Genomic DNA, 9,420 nt, shown 5'->3' with positions numbered 1-9,420 from the left:
GTAGATGTTCATTGAAATGAAAAATAAAGAAATTTAAAAAAATATAGAGGCCCGACATCCACTCCGGGAGGGCTTCGTTCAACATGCTAAATGACTTGTGTAGTTAACGTTAAGGGCTCTTGACCCTGACTTTTGGGGCCTTTTCCCCTTCCCGCTTGCGCGCCTTTGTCACAGAGGGTGCTAGGTTTGACTCTGTATTAGGCACTGGACAGAGGGACCTGATGTCCTCCCACAGTCCTGCCCCGCGCCCTTTAGAATCCTGCGCTCCCAGCTCTCCTCGCGCCCCCTCCCGGCCGCAGGGGCTCCACTCGCAGCCTCCCTTGGTGGGCGCCCTCCCGCCAGCCCGCCTGCCCTCCTCCCTCCGGGCCCCGCCCTTTCCCCCTCTATCCTCAAGGCTCCACCTCTGCTGCCCAGACCTCGCCGCGGGGACCGAGACTATGGCCGCGGCTGGGCCCCCGTGCTGCCCTTAGCTCCACTCCTGCGGGTGATGGCCTCCTCCGAAATGCGGCACCCGCTTTTTCAAACAAACATGTCAACAAAATCAATGTGTGTGCCCTCACAAATACTTGAGGATGAACAGCAACAAAATAAAAGAGACAATATCCGATCCTTAACTATGTCTGGCCAGGCTTCTGTTTTAATATTCTTTGCGTGGGGGAAACTGGAATTGGGAAATCAACACTGATTGACACATTGTTTATTACTAACTTTGAAGACCACGAATCCTCACATTTTTGCCCGCATGTTAAACTTAAGGCTCAGACGTATGAACTCCAGGAAAGCAATGTTCGATTGAAGTTGACCATTGTGAATACAGTGGGATTTGGTGACCAAATAAACAAAGAAGCGAGCTATCAACCCATCATTGACTACATAGATGCTCAGTTTGAGGCCTATCTCCAAGAAGAACTGAAGATCAAACGGTCCCTGTACAACTATCATGACTCTCGCATCCATGTGTGCCTTTATCTCTTAACCATGAAGAACCTTGACAGTAAGGTGAACATTATACCAGTGTTTGCCAAAGCAGATGCAATTTCTAAAAGTGAATTACAGAAATTCAAGATCAAGCTCATGAGTGAATTGGTTAGCAATGGTGTCCAGATATATCATTTCCCAACAGATGATGAGACCATTGCTAAAATCAATTCTTCAATGAATGCACATTTACCTTTTGCTGTTATAGGAAGTATGGATGAGGTCAAAGTTGGAAACAAGATGGTCAAATCTCGTCAGTATCCATGGGGTGTCATACAAGTGGAAAATGAGAACCATTGTGACTTTGTAAAGCTCCGAGAAATGCTCATTTGTACAAATATGGAAGATCTTCGAGAACAAACTCACACTAGACACTATGAACTTTACAGGCGTTGCAAACTGGAGGAGCTGGGCTTTAAAGACATGGGCCCAGAGAACAAGCCAGTCAGTCTTCAAGAGACTTACGAAGCCAAAAGACATGAATTCTAAGGTGAACGCCAGAAGAAGGAAGATGAGATGAAACAGATGTTTGTGCAACGAGTAAAGGAGAAGGAAGCCATATTGAAAGAAGAGGAAAGAGAGCTGCAGGCCAAATTTGAACATCTTAAAAGAGTTCACCAAGAAGAGAGAATGAAGCTTGAAGAAAAGAGAAAACTTTTAGAAGAAGAAATAATTGCTTTTTCTAAAAAGAAAGCATCCTCTGAAATATTCCAGAACCAATCTTATTCTGTTCCTACTGGTAGCAAGAGGGAAAAGGATCGAAAAAACTCTAGTTACATATAGAACAGTCATTCTAGAACATCATATAAGAAGATCATTACAAGTGGAAGTTATTAAAAAAAATTGGGCGTGTGCCTTGATTTTTTTACTGTTTTTTATTTGCTGTATTATTTACTTGTTCTCTATCTCATGAATGGACACAATAACCACCATTTATGGAAAATTCTTTCCAAATATAAGGTCAGTACATATGCCCAAGTAGGCAATATTGCTTAGATAATGAAATAATGACTGTTACAAATTTTTAAGTTGCTTAAACTGAATCTAGGTTGTTCTCCCTTTTGCCAACTAATTGTTAAATTTGTAGTGCATTATACCAAAGACAGAAGTGTTAGTGCCATTTAAAAACCATAATTTCATATTATAGCTATGTGGTTCACTTATATCTCAAGATGAGACCCTTTTAAAAAAATAGACAAAAGTTAAAATTTTAGGGATGTATTTTGAAATATATGTCTGAAACTCTGTAACCTTTGAATAATGTTATAAAAATGCTTAATTTTTTTATATGATGACCTAGTTGGTAGTATCTAAGCCTTTCTACCAAATTGTATAATCTTCTGGACTGGTTTGGGTTTTAGTAATTGATATGATTGAAACAAAGTATGTTTAAAGATGAAAACATCCAGGTGCAGAATTGTTAACTATGTTTTAAATACCTTTTGAAGCTTAGCATATCACAAGATTTTCATTAGGATGTATTTCATGTTGTTGTTGTTATGTGCCGTCGAGTCGTTTGCGACTCATAGCGACCCTATGTACAACAGCCCTGAACCGTGCTCTATCCTGTGCCAATCTCATTGCCTCTGACACACCCATCCCGAGTAACCCAGTCACTGAATCAATCCACCTCATATAGGGTCTTCCCCTCCTGCGCTGTCCTTCCACCCTCCCAAGCATGATGTCCCTCTCCAAGGATATGTCCCTCCTTACAACATGTCCAAAGTATGTCAGAAGAAGCCCCAGAATCCTTGCCTCCAAAGAGCAGCCTGGTTTAATCCTCTCTAGAATGAATCTGTTTGTTTTCTTGGCAGTCATACTTGCTTAAAATTCTTGTATTCTAGAAGGGGGGAAAAGGTAATGTTGAACCATCTTATTAAAATTTTTTTATAGTAAAAGACTATGAACATCTAAATATAATAGATTATAAGAGTCCAGGTAACTTAGGGGATATTTGAATTCAAAGTGCCTTAGTAATATTCTCAACACAATTTAGTGGTTTGTAGTTTTTTTTTTAACGGCCTATATATGTGTACTTAACAAGCATTTCATGCCTTATTTTTTTTTTATACTTGAAAAGTTCTAAATAAAACTGACATTTTGCTCTTGAAAAATAAAATGTGCCTGCATATTGGAAAAAAAGCGCCTTTGCATAGTCACTGAAGCATAGATAAACATTCCTCTGGTACTCACTGCTTTCTGCCAAGATCTGTCTAACCTTAGCTCTAATATTCTTAGTACCACGACCTCTTCTAAATCCAGCCTGCACATCTGGTATTTCTCTGTTGATGTGTTGCTCCAGTAGTGTTGGATAATTTTTAGCAGAATCTGTGATATTAATGAAATTGTTCGATAATTTCTGCACTCTGTCGGGTCACCTTTCTTTGGAATGGGAACAAATATCGATCTCTTCCAGTCTGTTGGCCATCTGGCTGTCTTCCAGATTTATTGACACAACTTAGTGAGCACATCCAGGGCAGTGTCTGTTTGTTGAAATATGTCAATTGGTATGCTGTCAACTTCTGAAGCCTTTTTTTTCTTTTTTTTCCATTTCTTTCAGAGCAACTTGAACTTCCTCCTTGATCACCACAGGCTCTTGCTCATATGTTATTTCATTAAATTCTTCTGTGTCAGCCAATTCCTTCTGGTACAGTGGCTCTGATACTCCTTCCATCTTCTTTTAATGTTTCTTGGATTATTTAACACTCTACCCAAAGCATCCTTAAGTATTGCCAATTGTGGCTTGAATTTGTTTTTCAATTCCTTCAGCTTAACAATACATTTTTTAAAAGTTTTGGTTTGTATTAGTTTGTTTGCAAAGTTTGTATATATTGTGTTTCACACAACTCTTAATTCACATTGTGTTTCATACAATAATTCCCATTCATTATAAATTAATCATCATTGGGCTTTCCCACCATTACTCTGTTTTCTCAGATTCTAAATAAAACCATTTAAAAATATATCCTTACCAGAGGAAATTTTGAAAGTTGTACATTAAGCTTAAGGAAAATGACAATGGGAGGTCTGAAATGTAATAGACAATTGTGATCAAAGATATTTGTAAATATGTGGATAAACATAAGCAAATTTTGACTATATACAAAACTAATGATAGTATCTAATAAATGAGAAGACAATGTAAAGAATTACATAATAGCTTGCACATTGCTTGGGTCCCCAGAGTTACAATTTCTTCAGTTACTTCATTGACTTAAAATGTCATTACTCATTGCTATAGAGACAGAATGGACTCTTCAGTGGGTATCTAAGGCCCACCTTTCTCCCTCAAATCAAATGAAAGATTCAAATCTCCAGAGACGTGTGGCCTTTGGGTTAACAGCACAATATCCTATGGATTATGTCACTAGAGTAAGTTTCATATTAAAATAGAATGCTAATCAAAAAGATTTGATCTATTCCTGGGGCCTTATTTTTTGCTATTTCCTTCAAAGCAGCTTGAACTTCTTCCTTCATCACCATAGGATTTTTTTAGATGTTATCTCAGCATTAGCTATAAGTTATTAAGATCTACACAGTCAAATGCCTTTGCATAGTCAGTCAAACACGGATAGACAGCCTATTGATATTCTATGCTTTCTGCTTCCCTTAAAGATATATTTGACACCAGCAGTGATATCCCTGGTATCATGGCCTCTTCTAAATCCAAGTTGAATGTCTGGTAGTTCTCTGTCAATGTACTGTTCCAGGCATTTTTTTTAAAAAAAATACTATTCAGCAAATTTTACTTGCATGTGATAATAGTGACATTGTGCAATAATTTCCACATTGTTTTGGAACATCTTTTTTAAGAATGGGAATAAATATGAATTGCTTCCAGTCGGTTGGCCAGCTCTTCCAAATTTTTTGGCACAGAATTTTTATCATATCTAGGGTCACATCTGCTTATAGACACATTTCAACATGTATCTGATCAATTCCTGGGACATACTTCTTCCATCATATTGGTTATTGATCATATGCTACTTCACGACATGGTCCTGTGTCAGCCAATTATTTTTGGTACAGTAACTCAGTGTATTCCCTCCATCTTCTTTGGATACTTCTTGGATCATTCAAGATTTTGCATGATTTTACAAGATACTGAACATCCTTCAGTATTACAACTCTTAGTTTGAGAAATGCTGAATTCTTCCTTTTTTAAAATTTTAGAACTCCTGCTGTTTGCACATTTCATTGTAATACTTTATTTTGTATTCTTGCACTACCCTTTGAAATCTGTTTTTGAAATCTCTTTCACTTTTGCATTTCTTCTATTTTTGTCTTCTCAACAATCTAATGTAATTTTCAGAATCTCTTTTGACATTTACTTTGGTCTTTTCTTTCTCTCCTGTTTCTACAATGACCTTTTACTTTCTTCCTTGATGATATCATTGATTCATCTGGTCCATCTGGTCTTTGATAATTAGTGTTCAGTGTCTCTAACCTATTCTTTAAGTGATTTATAATTCAGATGTGATAGAGCCAAGGTCATATTTTGGTTCTTGTGAGCTTATTTTTATTTTCTTCTGCTTCAATTTGAACTTGCACATGAGTATTCATGATCTATGCTACAGTCAAAACATAGACTGATTTTAACTATTGAAATTGAACTTTTCCAACTATTTCTCCCCCCCACAGATGTAGTCAGTCTGATTCCTGTGTAATTCATTAGCAAGATCCATGTGTATATGATCACCATTTGTGGTTTTTAAAGAAGGCATTTGCAATGAATTGATTTTACAAAATCCAGTCATTCAATCTCCAATCTCATTTCTGTCATTTAGTCTTTAATTTTCAACTACCAGTCTTTCCCCTTTGTTTCCAACTTTTGCATTTCAATCACAAATTAATGCAAAAGATGGTAGAAATCCTCAAATTGAAAGGAAGCCAGGTCAAATTTACCAGCTGCTCCCAGGAGAAAAATTATATACTCTGCTTCCATAAAGAATAATAGAGCCTAACAATGAATGAATATTTTTTTTTAAAAAAAGACAGTGGACTAGAGGGTGGGAAAGGGAGGAAAATGTGAAAGAATGAATGAATGAAAAATCCAACTTTTTTGTAAACGTTCATTAAAATAATAATTACAAATTTTATATATGTATATGTTTGTACTATAGAGTTAGAACTGATCCATAGCTGACCCGCTGGTGGGTCAGAGGCAGTTAATTGCCCAGGAAGATATTGTTCATCATTCTCCTCGTGGCCTTGAACAGCATGCCTTTGGGATTGCAGCACAACTTTCTGTCACTCTAGGCCACCCACCAGCCACCAGTGTTCTATCTATCTATCTATCTATCTATCTATCTATCTATCTATCTATCATCTCTTCTATCTATCTAAATGCTCTCCACTATAGGTAATGACTATGCCATTTGACACCCCAGTGGCACAAGATTCAGCATCACAGCAAACCAAGGTTAGCTCGGTACAGCATAAATACAGGCAGAAGAATGCTGTACTACTTAGAAGAATGTTCCTCCAAAATATAATAACAACAGCCTTTAAAATATAAAAAGCCCTCCCATAGGTCTTGTTCACTCTAAACAAGAGGATTTAAAAAAAAAAGAAAAACAAAAAAACAAAGAAAAAGCAACCAATATAGGATGTTGTTGTTGTTTATGTGTTGTTGAGTCACCTGTGACCTTTAGTGACCCTATGTACAACAGCTCTGAACCCTTCCTTGTCCTGAGACAGTCACACTAATTCCAACACACCAACCTCCATTGCGTCAAATACTGTAGCAGTCGATCTCATCTGGGGTCTTCCTCTCTTGCACTGTCCCTCCACCCTTCCAAGCATGATGTCCCTCTCCAAGGGCCGGTGTCTTCTGGCCACGTGCCCAAAGTATGTGAGACAGAGCTTCAAAATCCTACCCTCCAAGGAAAGACTTCGCTTCACCCTCTCCAAGACAGATTTACTTGTTTTCTTGACAGTCCATAAGTTAAAATAATTTTAAATTTCTATGCAACTTAACATGAAATCTCAAAACACAAAAGATAAATATTAAACTACTGAAAAAAATGAACAAATTCAACACTATAGAGGATGATTTTAACATATTTCAGTCAGGAATTGATAGATTAAGTAGATCCACACCCTAATAAGCTCCGGTAGCATGTTGTTGTTGTGTGCCCTCAAGTCAGAACAGACTCAGTGGGTTTTCAGAGGTAGTAAATCACACAGGAAGAGATTGCCCATCCTTCTCCCTCAGAGAAACTGGGGGATTTGAATTCTGTGCCTTTGGGATTGCAACACAGCTTCTTACCACTAAGCCGCTAATGCTCCCTGTTAACGAATTGCACTACCAATGCAAAGGTATGCAGTTTGAATCCACCAGATGCTCCGTGGTAGAAAAATAGGCAAACTCTTCCCCTGCAATTTACTGCCTCTGACAATCCTTGGAGGTTGGTTCCAACTCAACAGTACAAACAAAAATAATAAAAATAATCCCCTACAAAAAAGAATAAAGAAAATATATAGAAGATTTGAAAAGCAAAATTAAGAAAACATGTTTTTTGTTATATGTAGAGTTTTAAAACGAACAACACCAGGAAAATACGCATGCTTTTCAAGAATATTCACTCAAAGTCATTGCCAGTCAAGTTGGAAATGACTCACAGCTGACCATCCAATGGCTCCTTAAAACTGTAAACCTCATCAGAGGAGATTGTCTATCTTTCTCCCACAGGGCTGTTGGTGAATTTGAATCACCAGAGATGTGCCATCTTTCTTTTAGCAGCTCTGGGGAGTATGCCACCACAACTCCTTGTATAATAGAGTTATACGAAGATAAGCCATGTTTCAAGCCAAAATGTGAAAATCGTGGCTCTTTGGTCAGTGCAACCTGCTTCCATTTTTATTTTGTTTCCTTTTTCAACTTATTAAAATTTAAGGGACCTCTGGAGGCTGAGAGATAAAGACTTGTGCTTGAATCCACGAGGTGCAATTTACAGTCTCTGAAAACTTTCTGGACCTACACATCAATACTGACTTGACCACCCATAACAACCACAATAATTGAGATATAGAAGCTTGGTTGGTGCTGTAATTTAGAATGTAGGTCATTCTAATCTACCACTTACCCTGTTGTGGTGTTGTTATGTGCCATCGAGTCATTTGTGACTCATAGCAACCCTATGCACAAAAGCTCTGGACCCTGCTCTATCTTGTGCCAAACATACTGTCTCTGGCACACATACCACTATTATGCCAGTCACTGAATTAATCCATCTCATTGAGGGTCTTCCTCTATTGTGCTGTCCCTAAGCATAATGTCCCTCTCTAAGGACTGTCCCTCCTTGCAATATGCCCAAAGTATGTCAGGTAAAGCCTCAGAATCATTGCCTCAAAGGAGCAGCCTGGTTTAACCCCCTCCAGGATTAATCTGTTTGTTCTCCTAGCTATCTGTGGAATAGGCAATATCCCTCTCCAGCACCACAGCTTAAAGGCATCAATTCTCCTTCTATCACCCCACGTCATTGTCCAGCTTTCTGACACATAGGAAGTAATTGTGTAGACCATGGCCTGGATCAGACACTCCTTACTCTCCAGACTGACATCGTTGTTCTTCAGTAGACTAGAGAGGTAACTGGCATGGGACTTTGCCCAATGCATTTTGTCTTTTGCTTTCCTGGCTGCTGGTACCAGGAGTGTTGATTGTGGAGCAAAGCAAAATGAAGCTGTTAACAGTCTCAATCTTTCACTGTCTATAATTAACCTGCCAATCAGCCCAGCAATGAGAAACTTTGTCTTCTTGCTCTTGAGCTTCAATCCATATTGAAGGCTGAAGTTCTTGACCTTCTGCAGCAAGCGCTTTGGGTCCTCCTCAGTTTCAGCAAGCAGTATTGTGTCATTGGCATAACACAGGTTGTTAATGAATCTTCTTCCAGTCACGATGCCACATTCCTCTTCATAGAAGCCAGCCTCCCAGATGATCTGCTCTGCATATAGGTTCAAAAGATGAGATGGAACACATCCCTGGCATACACCCTTCCTAATTTAGAACCATACAGTGTTTCCTTGCTCTGTTCTGATGACTGCCTTCTGGTCCAAATATAGGTTTTGCATAAGCACTATCAAGTGTTCTGGGGTTCCCATTCTTCTCAGAGTTAGCCACAGTTTGTTGTTATCCACGCAGTCAAATGCCTTTTCACAGTCAATGAAACACAGATAGACGTCCCTCTGGTATCTCTGCTTTCAGCCAAGATCCATCTAACAGTAGTTATCATATCCCTAGTACTGCCGTCTCTTCTTTAGAAGCCTGCATTTCTGGCAGTTCTCTGTTGGTGTGCTGTTCCAGTCATTTTTTGATAATTTTCAGTAGAATCTTGCTCACATGTGATAATAATGATATTGTTCAATAATTTCCGCACTCTGTCAGATCACCTTTCTTTGTTATGGGAACAAAGATAGATCTCTTCCAGTCAGTTGGCCAGG

At 38.6% G+C, this 9,420-nt stretch overlaps 1 pseudogene; it reads left to right on the top strand.

Annotated features, from left to right (window-relative positions):
- Window positions 1-487: 487 nt before the first annotated feature.
- On the top strand, window positions 488-1,761 carry LOC102874709 (annotated as a pseudogene).
- The last annotated feature ends 7,659 nt before the right edge of the window (window positions 1,762-9,420 follow it).

This window comes from Elephantulus edwardii, unplaced genomic scaffold, assembly GCF_000299155.1.
Source record: "Elephantulus edwardii isolate Elephantulus edwardi_28Jun2011 unplaced genomic scaffold, EleEdw1.0 scaffold00355, whole genome shotgun sequence".
Lineage (NCBI taxonomy): Eukaryota > Metazoa > Chordata > Mammalia > Macroscelidea > Macroscelididae > Elephantulus > Elephantulus edwardii.
The sequence above is the reverse complement of the archived record's forward strand: the minus strand, read 5'-3'. Positions and strand labels throughout refer to the sequence as shown.